Consider the following 19,969-nt stretch of genomic DNA (forward strand, 5'->3'; position numbering starts at 1 on the left):
TGTGCCTGCGTTGGTGTGAGACCAGTGTTGATGTGTGCCTGTGTTGGTGTGAGACCAGTGTTGATGTGTGCCAGTGTTGATGTGTGCCAGTGTTGATGTGTGCCAGTGTTGGTGTGTGCCAGTGTTGATGTGTGCCTGTGTTGGTGTGAGACCAGTGTTGATGTGTGCCAGTGTTGATGTGTGCCAGTGTTGATGTGTGCCAGTGTTGATGTGTGCCAGTGTTGATGTGTGCCAGTGTTGATGTGTGCCTGTGTTGATGTGTGCCAGTGTTGATGTGTGCCAGTGTTGATGTGTGCCAGTGTTGGTGTGTGCCAGTGTTGATGTGTGCCAGTGTTGGTGTGTGCCAGTGTTGATGTGTGCCTGTGTTGATGTGTGCCAGTGTTGATGTGTGCCAGTGTTGATGTGTGCCAGTGTTGATGTGTGCCTGTGTTGATGTGTGCCAGTGTTGATGTGTGCCAGTGTTGATGTGTGCCAGTGTTGATGTGTGCCAGTGTTGGTGTGTGCCTGTGTTGATGTGTGCCTGTGTTGATGTGTGCCTGTGTTGGTGTGTGCCAGTGTTGATGTGTGCCTGTGTTGATGTGTGCCAGTGTTGATGTGTGCCAGTGTTGATGTGTGCCAGTGTTGATGTGTGCCAGTGTTGATGTGTGCCAGTGTTGATGTGTGCCTGTGTTGATGTGTGCCAGTGTTGATGTGTGCCAGTGTTGATGTGTGCCAGTGTTGGTGTGTGCCTGTGTTGATGTGTGCCTGTGTTGATGTGTGCCTGTGTTGGTGTGTGCCAGTGTTGATGTGTGCCTGTGTTGGTGTGAGACCAGTGTTGATGTGTGCCTGTGTTGGTGTGAGACCAGTGTTGATGTGTGCCAGTGTTGATGTGTGCCAGTGTTGATGTGTGCCAGTGTTGGTGTGTGCCAGTGTTGGTGTGTGCCAGTGTTGATGTGTGCCAGCGTTGGTGTGTGCCAGTGTTGATGTGTGCCTGTGTTGGTGTGTGCCAGTGTTGATGTGTGCCTGTGTTGGTGTGTGCCAGTGTTGGTGTGTGCCAGTGTTGATGTGTGCCAGTGTTGATGTGTGCCTGTGTTGGTGTGTGCCAGTGTTGATGTGTGCCAGTGTTGATGTGTGCCAGTGTTGGTGTGTGCCTGTGTTGGTGTGTGCCAGTGTTGATGTGTGCCAGTGTTGATGTGTGCCAGTGTTGATGTGTGCCAGCGTTGGTGTGTGCCAGTGTTGATGTGTGCCTGTGTTGGTGTGTGCCAGTGTTGATGTGTGCCAGCGTTGGTGTGTGCCAGTGTTGATGTGTGCCTGTGTTGGTGTGAGACCAGTGTTGATGTGTGCCAGTGTTGATGTGTGCCAGTGTTGATGTGTGCCAGTGTTGGTGTGTGCCAGTGTTGGTGTGTGCCAGTGTTGATGTGTGCCTGTGTTGATGTGTGCCAGTGTTGGTGTGTGCCAGTGTTGGTGTGTGCCAGTGTTGGTGTGTGCCAGTGTTGATGTGCGCCAGTGTTGGTGTGTGCCTGTGTTGATGTGTGCCAGTGTTGATGTGTGCCAGTGTTGATGTGCGCCAGTGTTGGTGTGTGCCTGTGTTGGTGTGTGCCTGTGTTGATGTGTGCCTGTGTTGGTGTGAGACCAGTGTTGATGTGTGCCAGTGTTGATGTGTGCCACCGTTGATGTGTGCCAGTGTTGGTGTGTGCCAGTGTTGGTGTGTGCCTGTGTTGATGTGTGCCTGTGTTGGTGTGAGACCAGTGTTGATGTGTGCCAGTGTTGATGTGTGCCAGTGTTGATGTGTGCCAGTGTTGATGTGTGCCAGTGTTGGTGTGTGCCTGTGTTGATGTGTGCCAGTGTTGATGTGTGCCAGTGTTGGTGTGTGCCAGTGTTGATGTGTGCCAGTGTTGATGTGTGCCAGTGTTGATGTGTGCCAGTGTTGATGTGTGCCAGCGTTGATGTGTGCCAGTGTTGATGTGTGCCAGTGTTGATGTGTGCCAGTGTTGATGTGTGCCAGTGTTGGTGTGTGCCAGTGTTGATGTGTGACAGTGTTGGTGTGTGCCAGTGTTGATGTGCACCACCGGTGATGTACACCAGCGGTGATGTACACCAGCGGTGATGTACACCAGCGGTGATGTACACCAGCGGTGATGTGCACCACCGGTGATGTACACCAGCGGTGATGTGCACCACCGGTGATGTACACCAGCGGTGATGTGCACCACCGGTGATGTACACCAGCGGTGATGTGCACCACCGGTGATGTACACCAGCGGTGATGTGCACCACTGGTGATGTACACCAGCGGTGATGTGCACCACCGATGATGTACACCAGCGGTGATGTTCACCAGCGGTGATGTGCACCAGCGGTGATGTGCACCAGCGGTGATGTGCACCAGCGGTGATGTGCACCAGCGGTGATGTACACCAGCGGTGATGTACACCAGCGGTGATGTACACCAGCGGTGATGTGCACCAGCGGTGATGTGCACCAGCGGTGATGTACACCAGCGGTGATGTACACCAGCGGTGATGTGCACCACCGGTGATGTACACCAGCGGTGATGTGCACCACCGGTGATGTACACCAGCGGTGATGTGCACCACCGGTGATGTACACCAGCGGTGATGTACACCAGCGGTGATGTACACCAGCGGTGATGTACACCAGCGGTGATGTGCACCAGCGGTGATGTACACCAGCGGTGATGTACACCAGCGGTGATGTACACCACCGGTGATGTACACCAGCGGTGATGTACACCACCGGTGATGTACACCAGCTAACTGTCGCTCCCAGATCACGTGTCGTTGCACAAGCTCTTGATCGCGCGCTCAGTGCGCCGCATTTCAAAATACAAGGTCGCGGTTCGATGCAATTATATGCTCTATAATCTAATATTCTTAGTGAAGTGATCATGACGGGTTCTTAGTTTAACGAGGGAAGGACTGCAAGCAGGATGTACGTGCGTCCGATGATAATATTCTTGCCTCAAGGTACCGGTCGGCCGAGTGGACAGCACGCTGGACTTGTGATCCTGTGGTCCCGGGTTCGATCCCAGGCGCCGGCGAGAAACAATGGGCAGAGTTTCTTTCACCCTATGCCCCTGTTACCTAGCAGTAAAATAGGTACCTGGGTGTTAGTCAGCTGTCACGGGCTGCTTCCTGGGGGTGGAGGCCTGGTCGAGGACCGGGCCGCGCGGACACTAAAAGCCCCGAAATCATCTCAAGATAACCTCAAGAAGGTCGGAGCTAAGAAAAATATCCTGCAGCTCCCAGGACACTGAGGAAGAGTTAAGAGCTGCTCTTCCAACACAGGAGCAACTCTTTATCACGTGTGATGCAACACTGAGCGCAATACAGTATACAACACAGCAACACTGAGCGCAATACAGTATACAACACAGCAACACTGAGCGCAATACAGTATACAACACAGCAACACTGAGCGCAATACAGTATACAACACAGCAACACTGAGCGCAATACAGTATACAACACGGCAACACTGAGCGCAATACAGTATACAACACAGCAACACTGAGCGCAATACAGTATACAACACGGCAACACTGAGCGCAATACAGTATACAACACAGCAACACTGAGCGCAATACAGTATACAACACGGCAACACTGAGCGCAATACAGTATACAACACAGCAACACTGAGCGCAATACAGTATACAACACAGCAACACTGAGCGCAATACAGTATACAACACAGCAACACTGAGCGCAATACAGTATACAACACAGCAACACTGAGCGCAATACAGTATACAACACAGCAACACTGAGCGCAATACAGTATACAACACAGCAACACTGAGCGCAATACAGTATACAACACAGCAACACTGAGCGCAATACAGTATACAACACAGCAACACTGAGCGCAATACAGTATACAACACGGCAACACTGAGCGCAATACAGTATACAACACAGCAACACTGAGCGCAATACAGTATACAACACGGCAACACTGAGCGCAATACAGTATACAACACAGCAACACTGAGCGCAATACAGTATACAACACGGCAACACTGAGCGCAATACAGTATACAACACAGCAACACTGAGCGCAATACAGTATACAACACGGCAACACTGAGCGCAATACAGTATACAACACAGCAACACTGAGCGCAATACAGTATACAACACAGCAACACTGAGCGCAATACAGTATACAACACAGCAACACTGAGCGCAATACAGTATACAACACAGCAACACTGAGCGCAATACAGTATACAACACAGCAACACTGAGCGCAATACAGTATACAACACAGCAACACTGAGCGCAATACAGTATACAACACAGCAACACTGAGCGCAATACAGTATACAACACAGCAACACTGAGCGCAATACAGTATACAACACAGCAACACTGAGCGCAATACAGTATACAACACAGCAACACTGAGCGCAATACAGTATACAACACAGCAACACTGAGCGCAATACAGTATACAACACAGCAACAACACAGATGTGCTGAGGAAAGATGCAGCGGGGGATTGTAAATTGAGTTTTCTCAATTTTCAGTAGTAAATTTTTCTCAAGTTTAGTAGTAAAAATTTTCTCAAATTTAGTTTTTAAAATTTTGTCATTTTTAGTGATTACACAAGACTGAAGGCTCCTGGTGCTCAGGACACAAGACTGAAGGCTCCTGGTGCTCAGGACACAAGACTGAAGGCTCCTGGTGCTCAGGACACAAGACTGAAGGGTCCTGGTGCTCAGGACACAAGACTGAAGGCTCCTGGTGCTCAGGACACAAGACTGAAGGCTCCTGGTGCTCAGGACACAAGACTGAAGGGTCCTGGTGCTCAGGACACAAGACTGAAGGCTCCTGGTGCTCAGGACACAAGACTGAAGGCTCCTGGTGCTCAGGACACAAGACTGAAGGCTCCTGGTGCTCAGGACACAAGACTGAAGGGTCCTGGTGCTCAGGATTACCTAAGTCGTCGTTATCTAAGTAATCTGAATAGAAATGATATATATTATTCAGAATGATGCACAGAAGTGTAGAGTGTCCTCACTGTTGGGTCTCACATGGTGAGGATAACATGATAACATTAGAGGCTACATTGTTAACGTTAGAGTGTCCTCACTGTTGGGTCTCACATGGTGAGGATAACATGATAACATTAGAGGCTACATTGTTAACGTTAGAGTGTCCTCACTGTTGGGTCTCACATGGTGAGGATAACATGATAACATTAGAGGCTACATTGTTAACGTTAGAGTGTCCTCACTGTTGGGTCTCACATGGTGAGGATAACATGATAACATTAGAGGCTACATTGTTAACGTTAGAGTGTCCTCACTGTTGGGTCTCACATGGTGAGGATAACATGATAACATTAGAGGCTACATTGTTAACGTTAGAGTGTCCTCACTGTTGGGTCTCACATGGTGAGGATAACATGATAACATTAGAGGCTACATTGTTAACGTTAGAGTGTCCTCACTGTTGGGTCTCACATGGTGAGGATAACATGATAACATTAGAGGCTACATTGTTAACGTTACTGTTGCTCTTGTCATTCACCACTATACATCAGCCCAGAGTCTCTCTACACTCACTCTTATTCACTCCTTCAGTATAGCCAAACCTGATATATCCAGTATATCAGGTTTGGGTATATCTTCAGTTCTTTCTCATCAATATTAATGGTCAGTAATATGTTTATTGTTTGTGATGTGTGTCACAAACTATATATATATATATATATATATATATATATATATATATATATATATATATATATATATATATATATATATATATATATATATATATATATTCTCCACGTCACATTCCTTCCTACACCTGTCGCCTCACCTGCTCCCTAGACCGTTCGTTACTGGTAACGTCATGCACACACAGTCGTCTGGTAACGTCATGCATACACAGTCGTCTGGAAACGTCATGCACACACAGTCGTCTGGTAACGTCATGCACACAGTCGTCTGGTAACGTCATGCACACAGTCGTCTGGTAACGTCATGCACACAGTCGTCTGGTAACGTCATGCCTCACAGTCGTCTGGTAACGTCATGCACACACAGTCGTCTGGTAACGTCATGCACACAGTCGTCTGGTAACGTCATGCACACAGTCGTCTGGTAACGTCATGCACACAGTCGTCTGGTAACGTCATGCCTCACAGTCGTCTGGTAACGTCATGTCACACAGTCGTCTGGTAACGTCATGTCACACAGTCGTCTGGTAACGTCATGCCTCACAGTGTCTGGTAACGTCATGCCACACAGTGTCTGGTAACGTCATGCCTCACAGTCGTCTGGTAACGTCATGCCTCACAGTGTCTGGTAACGTCATGCCTCACAGTCGTCTGGTAACGTCATGCACACACAGTGTCTGGTAACGTCATGCCACACAGTGTCTGGTAACGTCATGCCTCACAGTGTCTGGTAACGTCATGCCACACAGTGTCTGGTAACGTCATGCCTCACAGTGTCTGGTAACGTCATGCCTCACAGTCGTCTGGTAACGTTATGCCACACAGTCGTCTGGTAACGTCATGCCACACAGTGTCTGGTAACGTCATGCCACACAGTGTCTGGTAACGTCATGCCTCACAGTCGTCTGGTAACGTCATGCCACACAGTGTCTGGTAACGTCATGCCTCACAGTCGTCTGGTAACGTCATGCCACACAGTGTCTGGTAACGTCATGCCTCACAGTCGTCTGGTAACGTCATGCCTCACAGTCGTCTGGTAACGTCATGCCACACAGTGTCTGGTAACGTCATGCCACACAGTCGTCTGGTAACGTCATGCCTCACAGTCGTCTGGTAACGTCATGCCACACAGTGTCTGGTAACGTCATGCCTCACAGTGTCTGGTAACGTCATGCCACACAGTGTCTGGTAACGTCATGCCTCACAGTCGTCTGGTAACGTCATGCCTCACAGTCGTCTGGTAACGTCATGCCACACAGTGTCTGGTAACGTCATGCCACACAGTCGTCTGGTAACGTCATGCTACACAGTCGTCTGGTAACGTCATGCACACACAGTCGTCTGGTAACGTCATGCTACACAGTGTCTGGTAACGTCATGCCTCACAGTCGTCTGGTAACGTCATGTCACACAGTGTCTGGTAACGTCATGCGACACAGTCGTCTGGTAACGTCATGCTACACAGTGTCTGGTAACGTCAAGCCTCACAGTCGTCTGGTAACGTCAAGCACACACAGTCGTCTGGTAACGTCATGCCACTGACGTCTGGTAACGTCATGCCACTGACGTCTGATAACGTCATGCCACTGACGTCTGGTAACGTCATGCCACTGACGTCTGGTAACGTCATGCCACTGACGTCTGGTAACGCTACGTCACAACGCCTCACAACAACGAGGCCAACAACAGTCAAGGCATCAGTGCTAAACTCCCCCTAAGTCACTATTTAGTAAATCCTCTTGAACGAATGGCGATACCTTTGAAAAACTGCCGGCTTCCTGGCCCCGTCGAGGCCACTAGAGATGGTGACCTTCAAGTAATATCAGGTAAGACTGGTGGACGTTGTGGCAGCTCCGGGTAGCGAGAACTAACGAGCCAAACTTGCCATAGTAAACAAAGATGTGTGAAAGAGAACGTAAGAGTGATGGTGTGAGAGCGTAGACTAAACTATTCAGCGGGGCGGCCGCTTACCGCTACCACACCTGGCCAGCCACTGGTGCCCACCACTACCACACCTGGCCAGCCACTGGTGCCCACTACTATCACACCTGGCCAGCCACTGGTGCCCACCACTACCACACCTGGCCAGCCACTGGTGCCCACCACTACCACACCTGGCCAGCCACTGGTGCCCACCACTACCACACCTGGCCGGCCACTGGGGCCCACCACTAACCACACCTGGCCAGCCACTGGTGCCCACCACTACCACACCTGGTCAGCCACTGGGGCCCACCACTACCACACCTGGCCAGCCACTGGTGCCTACCACTACCACACCTGGCCAGCCACTGGTGCTCACCACTACCACACCTGGCCAGCCACTGGTGCTGCCCACCACTACCACCCCTGGCCAGCCACTGGGGCCCACCACTATCACACCTGGCCAGCCACTGGGGTCCACCACTACCACACCTGGCCAGCCACTGGTGCCTACCACTACCACACCTGGCCAGCCACTGGTGCTCACCACTACCACACCTGGCCAGCCACTGGTGCTGCCCACCACTACCACCCCTGGCCAGCCACTGGGGCCCACCACTATCACACCTGGCCAGCCACTGGTGCCTACCACTACCACACCTGGCCAGCCACTGGTGCCCACCACTACCACCCCTGGCCAGCCACTGGTGCCCACCACTACCACACCTGGCCAGCCACTGGTGCCCACCACTACCACACCTGGCCAGCCACTGGGGCCCACCACTACCACACCTGGCCAGCCACTGGGGCCCACCACTAACCACACCTGGCCAGCCACTGGTGCCCACCACTACCACACCTGGCCAGCCACTGGATCCCACCACTACCACACCTGGCCAGCCACTGGGGCCCACCACTAACCACACCTGGCCAGCCACTGGTGCCCACCACTACCACACCTGGCCAGCCACTGGGGCCCACCACTACCACACCTGGCCAGCCACTGGGGCCCACCACTAACCACACCTGGCCAGCCACTGGTGCCCACCACTACCACACCTGGCCAGCCACTGGGGCCCACCACTACCACACCTGGCCAGCCACTGGGGCCCACCACTACCACACCTGGCCAGCCACTGGTGCCTACCACTACCACACCTGGCCAGCCACTGGTGCTCACCACTACCACACCTGGCCAGCCACTGGTGCCCACCACTACCACACCTGGCCAGCCACTGGTGCCTACCACTACCACACCTGGCCAGCCACTGGTGCCCACCACTACCACACCTGGCCAGCCACTGGTGCCCACCACTACCACACCTGGCCAGCCACTGGTGCCTACCACTACCACACCTGGCCAGCCACTGGTTCCTACCACTACCACACCTGGCCAGCCACTGGTGCTCACCACTACCACACCTGGCCAGCCACTGGTGTTCACCACTACCACCCCTGGCCAGCCACTGGTGCCCACCACTACCACACCTGGCCAGCCACTGGGGCCCACCACTACTACACCTGGCCAGCCACTGGGGCCCACCACTACCACACCTGGCCAGCCACTGGTGCCTACCACTACCACACCTGGCCAGCCACTGGTGCTCACCACTACCACCCCTGGCCAGCCACTGGTGCCCACCACTACCACACCTGGCCAGCCACTGGGGCCCACCACTAACCACACCTGGCCAGCCACTGGTGCCCACCACTACCACACCTGGCCAGCCACTGGGGCCCACCACTACCACACCTGGCCAGCCACTGGTGCCCACCACTACCACACCTGGCCAGCCACTGGGGCCCAGCACTACCACACCTGGCTAGCCACTGGTGCCCACCACTACCACACCTGGCCAGCCACTGGTGCTCACCACTACCACACCTGGCCAGCCACTGGTGCCCACCACTACCACACCTGGCCAGCCACTGGTGCCCACCACTACCACACCTGGCCAGCCACTGGTGCCCACCACTACCACACCTGGCCAGCCACTGGTGCCCACCACTACCACACCTGGCCAGCCACTGGTGCCCACCACTACCACACCTGGCCAGCCACTGGTGCCCACCACTACCACACCTGGCCAGCCACTGGAGCCCACCACTACCACACCTGGCCAGCCACTGGTGCCCACCACTACCACACCTGGCCAGCCACTGGTGCCTACCACTACCACACCTGCCCAGCCACTGGTGCTGCCCACCACTACCACACCTGGCCAGCCACTGGTGCCCACCACTACCACCCCTAGCCAGCCACTGGGGCCCACCACTACCACACCTGGCCAGCCAGCGGTGCCCACCACTACCACACCTGGCCAGCCAGCGGTGCCCACCACTACCACACCTGGCCAGCCACTGGTGCCCACCACTACCACACCTGGCCAGCCACTGGTGTGGACAAACATTACACTTTAACAAACATATAACACATATATAATCTAACATTTAACATTAACAATGTTTTAAACAAACTGCATCGTTTACCGAGGCATTTGAGTAGTTTGTGATGAGTATGCATGACGCGTCGCAGAGGATGAGGTCCTGGTGGTCCGTGTGTGCGCTAACTGGCTGCCCTGAGTGGCTGCTGGTCGAGGCTGTGCGCTAACTGGCTGCCCTGAGTGGCTGCTGGTCGAGGCTGTGCGCTAACTGGCTGCCCTGAGTGGCTGCTGGTCGAGGCTGTGCGCTAACTGGCTGCTCTGAGTGGCTGCTGGTCGAGGCTGTGCGCTAACTGGCTGCCCTGAGTGGCTGCTGGTCGAGGCTGTGCGCTAACTGGCTGCCCTGAGTGGCTGCTGGTCGAGGCTGTGCGCTAACTGGCTGCCCTGAGTGGCTGCTGGTCGAGGCTGTGCGCTAACTGGCTGCCCTGAGTGGCTGCTGGTCGAGGCTGTGCGCTAACTGGCTGCCCTGACTGGCTGCTGGTCGAGGCTGTGCGCTAACTGGCTGCCCTGAGTGGCTGCTGGTCGAGGCTGTGCGCTAACTGGCTGCCCTGAGTGGCTGCTGGTCGAGGCTGTGCGCTAACTGGCTGCCCTGAGTGGCTGCTGGTCGAGGCTGTGCGCTAACTGGCTGCCCTGAGTGGCTGCTGGTCGAGGCTGTGCGCTAACTGGCTGCCCTGAGTGGCTGCTGGTCGAGGCTATGCGCTAACTGGCTGCCCTGAGTGGCTGCTGGTCGAAGCTGTGCGCTAACTGGCTGCCCTGAGTGGCTGCTGGTCGAGGCTATGCGCTAACTGGCTGCCCTGAGTGGCTGCTGGTCGAGGCTGTGCGCTAACTGGCTGCCCTGAGTGGCTGCTGGTCGAGGCTGTGCGCTAACTGGCTGCCCTGAGTGGCTGCTGGTCGAGGCTGTGCGCTAACTGGCTGCCCTGAGTGGCTGCTGGTCGAGGCTGTGCGCTAACTGGCTGCCCTGAGTGGCTGCTGGTCGAGGCTGTGCGCTAACTGGCTGCCCTGAGTGGCTGCTGGTCGAGGCTGTGCGCTAACTGGCTGCCCTGAGTGGCTGCTGGTCGAGGCTGTGTAAGGTGTTAACCATGCACCACTCACACCCAACAGGTTCTTGATATTCAGAGGACACTGTGAGCTAGTGGTCTCTAAATACCTGGCGGATCTTGACTGATGACAAGACTCTCCGCCTACATTATTTGCCAGTAGAAACAGGCAACTTGACCAAGCCAGTTCATCATATAACTAAGCCAGTTTCTATGTACAGCTGACTTAGATAATTCTCCAGACACCTGACTAAGCCGGTTACCACCACACTTGGCTTAACTAATTAAAGAATCCTGACCAATCTACTGTACCCTCTCACCAGGCCAAGCCAGTTCCCTGTACACCAGACCAAGCCAGTTCCCTGTACACCAGACCAAGCCAGTTCCCTGTACACCAGCCCAAGCCAGTTCCCTGTACACCAGACCAAGCCAGTTCCCTGTACACCAGACCAAGCCAGCTCCCTGTACACCAGACCAAGCCAGCTCCTTGTACACCAGACCAAGCCAGTTCCCTGTACACAAGACCAAGCCAGCTCCTTGTACACCAGACCAAGCCAGTTCCCTGTACTCCAGACTAAGCCAGTTCCCTGTACACCAGACCAACCCAGCTCCCTGTACACCAGACCAAGCCAGTTCCCTGTACACCAGACTAAGCCAGTTCCCTGTACACCAGACTAAGCCAGTTCCCTGTACACCAGACTAAGCCAGCTCCCTGTACACTAGACCAAGCCAGCTCCTTGTACACCAGACCAAGCCAGTTCCCTGTACACCAGACCAAGCCAGTTCCCTGTACACCAGACCAAGCCAGTTCCCTGTACACCAGACCAAGCCAGTTCCCTGTACACCAGACCAAGCCAGTTCCCTGTACACCAGACCAAGCCAGTTCCCTGTTCACCAGACCAAGCCAGCTCCTAGTACACCAGACCAAGCCAGCTCCCTGTACACCAGACCAAACCAGTTCCCTGTACACCAGACCAAGCCAGCTCCCTGTACACCAGACCAAACCAGTTCCCTGTACACCAGACCAAGCCAGTTCCCTGTACACCAGACCAAACCAGTTCCCTGTACACCAGACCAAACCAGCTCCTAGTACACCAGACCAAGCCAGCTCCCTGTACACCAGACCAAGCCAGCTCCCTGTACACCAGAGCAAGCCAGCTCCCTGTACACCAGAGCAAGCCAGATCACCACACTCACCTCTACAGAGTACAGCTGGGTGTCGTGCTCACGTAGTGTGGCCCAGCACACTGTGCCCCACTAACAGTGCCCCAAAGACTGTGTACCTGTGCCCGGGGAGTACACAGGTGCCGCCCCAACACCTGCGCCACAGACTACAAGAGTCTATCTTGAGATGATTTCGGGGCTTTAGTGTCCCAGCGGCCCGGTCCTCGACCAGGCCTCCACCCCCAGGAAGCAGCCCGTGACCGCTGACTAACTCCCAGGTACCTATTTTACTGCTAGGTAACAGAGGCATAAGGTGAAAGAAACTCTGCTCATTGTTTCTCGCCGTCGCCTGGGATGGAACCCAGGACCACAGGATCACAAGTCCAGCGTGCTGTCCGCTCGGCCGACCAGCTTCCCCCCAATGTTGGAGTTACCCCAACAGTGCTGACCATACAGGGCCGCGCCCTCCTCCCCCGCGAGGCCCAGAGGGGAGTTGACACCTTCAAGTCTGAGGTCACTTTAAAAGTGCATTTAGCGGAATTCGGCACCTGGCTTAGTGACTCACGAAGCAGTTACGCAAGCACTTACGAAACCTGTAAATCTTTCCTCAATATTTAGCGGCTTTGTTTACAATTATTAAACAGTTAATGAGCTCCAAAGCACCAGGAGGCTGTTTATAACAATAACAATAGTTGATTGGCAAGTTTTCAAGCTTGTAAACTGTTTAATTAATGTAACCAAAAGCCGTCAAAGATTGAGGAAAGATGTACTGGTTTCGTAAGTGCTTGCGTAAGTGCTTCGTGAATCTGGCCTTTGACTGCGACCATCCACATGTGGATAACAGCTTAGTGGTGGATGAGGCCGTGGATCTTCCCCCCCCCCCCTCAGGCGCCGACTTAGCGCTCAAGGGAGAGTTTAGAGCGGCACATTAAGCAACACTTAAGTGCTGGTGTTGACTTAGTGGCCACGCCACACCTGCTACACCATCACCTGGCCACGCCACACCTGCCACACCATCACCTGGTCACGACACACCTGCTACACCGTCACCTGGCCACGACACACCTGCAACATCTTCGCCTGGCCACGCCACACCTGCTACACCATCACCTGGCCACGCCACACCTGCTACACCATCACCTGACCAGGCCACACCTGCTACACCATCACCTGGGCCACGCTACACCTGCTACACCATCACCTGGGCCACGCCACACCTGCTACACCATCACCTGGGCCACGCAACACCTGCTACACCATCACCTGGCCACGCCACACCTCCCATACCATCATCTGGCCATGCCACACCTGCTACACCTTCACCTGGCCACGCCACACCTGCTACACCATCACCTGGCCACGCCACACCTGCTACCTCACCAGTCAGTGTGAGTGGCGCCTCACCAGTCAGTGAGAGTGGCGCCTCACCAGTCAGTGTGAGTGGCGCCTCACCAGTCAGTGTGAGTGGCGCCTCACCAGTCAGTGTGGCGCCTCACCAGTCAGTGAGAGTGGCGCCTCACCAGTCAGTGTGAGTGGCGCCTCACCAGTCAGTGTGAGTGGCGCCTCACCAGTGTGAGTGGCGCCTCACCAGTCAGTGTGAGTGGCGCCTCACCAGTCAGTGTGAGTGGCGCCTCACCAGTCAGTGTGAGTGGCGCCTCACCAGTCAGTGTGAGTAGCGCCTCACCAGTCAGTGTGAGTGGCGCCTCACCAGTCAGTGTGAGTGGCGCCTCACCAGTCAGTGTGAGTGGCGCCTCACCAGTCAGTGTGAGTGGCGCCTCACCAGTCAGTGTGAGTGGCGCCTCACCAGTCAGTGTGAGTAGCGCCTCACCAGATCAGTGTGAGTGGCGCCTCACCAGTCAGTGTGAGTGGCGCCTCACCAGTCAGAGTGGCGCCTCACCAGTGAGTGGCGCCTCACCAGTCAGTGAGAGTGGCGCCTCACCAGTCAGTGAGAGTGGCGCCTCACCAGTCAGTGTGAGTGGCGCCTCACCAGTCAGTGTGAGTGGCGCCTCACCAGTCAGTGTGAGTGGCGCCTCACCAGTCAGTGTGGCGCCTCACCAGTCAGTGTGGCGCCTCACTAGTCAGTGTGGCGCCTCACCAGTCAGTGTGGCGCCTCACCAGTCAGTGTGGCGCCTCACTAGTCAGTGAGAGTGGCGCCTCACCAGTCAGTGAGAGTGGCGCCTCACCAGTCAGTGAGAGTGGCGCCTCACCAGTCAGTGTGAGTGGCGCCTCACCAGTCAGTGTGAGTGGCGCCTCACCAGTCAGTGAGAGTGGCGCCTCACCAGTCAGTGTGAGTGGCGCCTCACCAGTCAGTGTGAGTGGCGCCTCACCAGTCAGTGAGAGTGGCGCCTCACCAGTCAGTGTGAGTGGCGCCTCACCAGTCAGTGTGAGTGGCGCCTCACCAGTCAGTGTGAGTGGCGCCTCACCAGTCAGTGTGAGTGGCGCCTCACCAGTCAGTGAGAGTGGCGCCTCACCAGTCAGTGTGAGTGGCGCCTCACCAGTCAGTGAGAGTGGCGCCTCACCAGTCAGTGAGAGTGGCGCCTCACCAGTCAGTGTGAGTGGCGCCTCACCAGTCAGTGAGAGTGGCGCCTCACCAGTCAGTGAGAGTGGCGCCTCACCAGTGTGAGTGGCGCCTCACCAGTCAGTGTGAGTGGCGCCTCACCAGTCAGTGTGAGTGGCGCCTCACCAGTCAGTGAGAGTGGCGCCTCACCAGTCAGTGTGGCGCCTCACCAGTCAGTGTGAGTGGCGCCTCACCAGTCAGTGTGAGTGGCGCCTCACCAGTCAGTGTGGCGCCTCACCAGTCAGTGTGAGTGGCGCCTCACCAGTCAGTGTGGCGCCTCACTAGTCAGTGTGGCGCCTCACCAGTCAGTGTGGCGCCTCACCAGTCAGTGTGGCGCCTCACCAGTCAGTGTGGCGCCTCACCAGTCAGTGTGGCGCCTCACTAGTCAGTGAGAGTGGCGCCTCACCAGTCAGTGAGAGTGGCGCCTCACCAGTCAGTGTGAGTGGCGCCTCACCAGTCAGTGAGAGTGGCGCCTCACCAGTCAGTGTGAGTGGCGCCTCACCAGTCAGTGTGAGTGGCGCCTCACCAGTCAGTGAGAGTGGCGCCTCACCAGTCAGTGTGAGTGGCGCCTCACCAGTCAGTGTGAGTGGCGCCTCACCAGTCAGTGAGAGTGGCGCCTCACCAGTCAGTGAGAGTGGCGCCTCACCAGTCAGTGAGAGTGGCGCCTCACCAGTCAGTGTGAGTGGCGCCTCACCAATCAGTGAGAGTGGCGCCTCACCAGTCAGTGTGAGTGGCGCCTCACCAGTCAGTGAGAGTGGCGCCTCACCAGTCAGTGAGAGTGGCGCCTCACCAGTCAGTGAGAGTGGCGCCTCACCAGTCAGTGTGAGTGGCGCCTCACCAGTCAGTGTGAGTGGCGCCTCACCAGTCAGTGTGAGTGGCGCCTCACCAGTCAGTGAGAGTGGCGCCTCACCAGTCAGTGTGGCGCCTCACCAGTCAGTGTGAGTGGCGCCTCACCAGTCAGTGTGAGTGGCGCCTCACCAGTCAGTGAGAGTGGCGCCTCACCAGTCAGTGTGAGTGGCGCCTCACCAGTCAGTGTGAGTGGCGCCTCACCAGTCAGTGAGAGTGGCACCTCACCAGCCAGTGAGAGTGGCGCCTCACCAGTCAGTGAGAGTGGCGCCTCACCAGTCAGTGTGAGTGGCGCCTCACCAGTCAGTGTGAGTGGCGCCTCACCAGTCAGTGAGAGTGGCGCCTCACCAGTCAGTGTGAGTGGCGCCTCACCAGTCAGTGAGAGTGGCGCCTCACCAGTCAGTGTGGCGCCTCACCAGTCAGTGTGAGTGGCGCCTCACCAGTCAGTGTGAGTGGCGCCTCACCAGTCAGTGAGAGTGGCGCCTCACCAGTCAGTGTGAGTGGCGCCTCACCAGTCAGTGTGAGTAGCGCCTCACCAGATCAGTGTGAGTGGCGCCTCACCAGTCAGTGTGAGTGGCGCCTCACCAGTCAGAGTGGCGCCTCACCAGTGAGTGGCGCCTCACCAGTCAGTGAGAGTGGCGCCTCACCAGTCAGTGAGAGTGGCGCCTCACCAGTCAGTGTGAGTGGCGCCTCACCAGTCAGTGTGGCGCCTCACCAGTCAGTGTGAGTGGCGCCTCACCAGTCAGTGTGAGTGGCGCCTCACCAGTCAGTGTGAGTGGCGCCTCACCAGTCAGTGTGAGTGGCGCCTCACCAGTCAGTGTGAGTGGCGCCTCACCAGTCAGTGAGAGTGGCGCCTCACCAGTCAGTGAGAGTGGCGCCTCACCAGTCAGTGAGAGTGGCGCCTCACCAGTCAGTGAGAGTGGCGCCTCACCAGTGTGAGTGGCGCCTCACCAGTCAGTGTGAGTGGCGCCTTACCAGTCAGTGTGAGTGGCGCCTCACCAGTCAGTGAGAGTGGCGCCTCACCAGTCAGTGTGGCGCCTCACCAGTCAGTGTGAGTGGCGCCTCACCAGTCAGTGTGAGTGGCGCCTCACCAGTCAGTGTGGCGCCTCACCAGTCAGTGTGAGTGGCGCCTCACCAGTCAGTGTGGCGCCTCACTAGTCAGTGTGGCGCCTCACCAGTCAGTGTGGCGCCTCACCAGTCAGTGTGGCGCCTCACCAGTCAGTGTGGCGCCTCACCAGTCAGTGTGGCGCCTCACTAGTCAGTGAGAGTGGCGCCTCACCAGTCAGTGAGAGTGGCGCCTCACCAGTCAGTGTGAGTGGCGCCTCACCAGTCAGTGAGAGTGGCGCCTCACCAGTCAGTGTGAGTGGCGCCTCACCAGTCAGTGTGAGTGGCGCCTCACCAGTCAGTGAGAGTGGCGCCTCACCAGTCAGTGTGAGTGGCGCCTCACCAGTCAGTGAGAGTGGCGCCTCACCAGTCAGTGTGAGTGGCGCCTCACCAGTCAGTGTGAGTGGCGCCTCACCAGTCAGTGAGAGTGGCGCCTCACCAGTCAGTGAGAGTGGCGCCTCACCAGTCAGTGAGAGTGGCGCCTCACCAGTCAGTGTGAGTGGCGCCTCACCAGTCAGTGTGAGTGGCGCCTCACCAGTCAGTGTGAGTGGCGCCTCACCAGTCAGTGAGAGTGGCGCCTCACCAGTCAGTGTGGCGCCTCACCAGTCAGTGTGAGTGGCGCCTCACCAGTCAGTGTGAGTGGCGCCTCACCAGTCAGTGAGAGTGGCGCCTCACCAGTCAGTGTGAGTGGCGCCTCACCAGTCAGTGAGAGTGGCGCCTCACCAGTCAGAGTGGCGCCTCACCAGTCAGTGAGAGTGGCGCCTCACCAGTCAGTGAGAGTGGCGCCTCACCAGTCAGTGAGAGTGGCGCCTCACCAGTCAGTGAGAGTGGCGCCTCACCAGTCAGTGAGAGTGGCGCCTCACCAGTCAGTGTGAGTGGCGCCTCACCAGTCAATGTGAGTGGCGCCTCACCAGTCAGTGAGAGTGGCGCCTCACCAGTCAGTGTGAGTGGCGCCTCACCAGTCAGTGTGAGTGGCGCCTCACCAGTCAGTGAGAGTGGCGCCTCACCAGTCAGTGTGAGTGGCGCCTCACCAGTCAGTGAGAGTGGCGCCTCACCAGTCAGTGTGAGTGGCGCCTCACCAGTCAGTGTGAGTGGCGCCTCACCAGTCAGTGTGAGTGGCGCCTCACCAGTCAGTGAGAGTGGCGCCACACCAGTCAGTGAGAGTGGCGCCCCACCAGTCAGTGAGAGTGGCGCCTCACCAGTCAGTGAGAGTGGCGCCCCACCAGTCAGTGAGAGTGGCGCCACACCAGTCAGTGAGAGTGGCGCCTCACCAGTCAGTGTGAGTGGCGCCTCACCAGTCAGTGAGAGTGGCGCCTCACCAGTCAGTGTGAGTGGCGCCTCACCAGCCTGGTTAACATAGATTGCAACTAAATAGGATAACCTGTAAAAGGTCTTCTGCAATTTCATTTCCAATGTTCAATCTTCAGTCTTAGAGAGAAAATGATCTTTTGAAAATGGGAAACCGTATGGAAACACATCATTAAGGAAAACGGCCCTAATTTGGGAAGATGAATGCACCTGTGCTGTCGCTGGGGCGATGGTGGACACCCCAGACGGAAGGCGGCCTTTTAAATTAATTAATTAATCCCCTTTGAGCAAAATTTAAAGGGAATTAGAAGACAATGACTGGCTGGGGTACCGCAAAACAGCATGGACAGGAGCCGGCCTTTTAAGCCCCTTGAAAGAAATTTAAAGAGACTAGAAGGCTAGCAATTACTCGCTGGGGTAACGAAAATGGACCCGAGCAGATGGTGGCTTTTTAATCCCCTTGAACGAAATGGCAGGACCTAAGAGGGAACCTTTGCTCTCCCATGGAAAAAATTCACAACACGTAGACCGTCCATCGCCGTTTCACGGAAAAAATCACGACGCGTAGACCGGCCGTCGGAAAAATCAAAACGGCCGGTCTACGTGCCTACTACCACTACTATGGAAGTATGGGTTGTTCATCCCGTCACTTGTACCCAGACACAGCTGGGACTTGCTTAACTGTCTCAGGTGAACAGCTCCTCAAACAAGAAGATTAAACATCTGTCAACCCTTAAAAATCTCTGCTCTGCAGTCCTTAAATAACCCATCACAATGTAAGTCTGAAGTAGCTTGTAATATTAAATGGAATGTAATTTTTGTCAATGATAATAACTCTTGTATAAAATTTGTGTGGATCCCATCCCATGTTGGAGTTGGAAAACATGACTTTGTAGATCGATTGGCCAATGAGGCTTGCAGGAAAGAAAACATTGATTATGACTTTGGACTATCTAATGCAATTATTAGAAACATACACATTAAAGAAATTAATTCAGATTTAGAAGAACTAAGAAATGCCCAGAGACCTGAAATCTGCGATAATTCCATTGCGATAATTCGCCTTGGCTATAGATACATCTGGCAGGTTAGTGAGGCTGAGCCACTACCAGAATACTCAGATTGTAAACTCTGTGATAAACCTTTAATGCATTCACTAGAACACTATATTGTTGAATGCGAACCCGTAAAGGACTTTAGACCTCCTGGCCTCTTGTACCACCAACTGTGTAACTATTTCATTGACTCAGGTGTTCTGGACGACATCCTAACAATTTACCCAAAATTTGCTTGTCCATTTTATAGAATGAAGAACAATTTTTATTTATATTACTTCTAAGCTGCATCACTTATGAACCCATCCCTGCCCTTGTGTGGCAGTGCACAGTAGAAAGTTGTTTTCACATATCCATACATTAAAACATTGATTGTAACCGTGATATATATGTACTTCAGCCTACAGTTTAGGCCTATTGTCTTATGTATGACCCTCTGTCCTGCGTGATAGTGAATACCACCATTATCCTCACTTTAATAAGACTTAATCGAAATCCTCAGATTAGGCAAAATTGTAATTAATTTTGTCAATAAAGATGATAATAATAATAACTTGGCAGTGTTGCACTACACTGCTGCCTTGGGCTCAGGTCACTGCAACATTGACAAGTTGCCATTATATGGTAAGTTGAGTTTGATGTAGGCACTTGTCCTCAAGCCAGGTAACATACAAAGAGTTGGTTTGTCACCAACACCAGCTGGACAACTGTATATGGGTATTAATTATTAACCTCCTGCTATCACTGTATCTATCGATGATTTCTGTGTTGTTTTGTTATATATGTGTGTGTGTGTGTGTGTGTGTGTGTGTGTGTGTGTGTGTGTGTGTGTGTGTGTGTGTG

At 54.8% G+C, this 19,969-nt stretch overlaps 1 protein-coding gene across 2 annotated transcripts in view; it reads right to left on the bottom strand.

Annotated features, from left to right (window-relative positions):
- LOC123765539 (uncharacterized) overlaps positions 1–19,969 on the bottom strand; it is a 482,076-nt gene that overhangs the window by 42,928 nt on the left and 419,179 nt on the right. The gene's annotated exons all lie outside the window — the stretch shown is intronic.

Source organism: Procambarus clarkii, chromosome 30, assembly GCF_040958095.1.
Source record: "Procambarus clarkii isolate CNS0578487 chromosome 30, FALCON_Pclarkii_2.0, whole genome shotgun sequence".
Taxonomy (NCBI): Eukaryota; Metazoa; Arthropoda; class Malacostraca; order Decapoda; family Cambaridae; genus Procambarus; species Procambarus clarkii.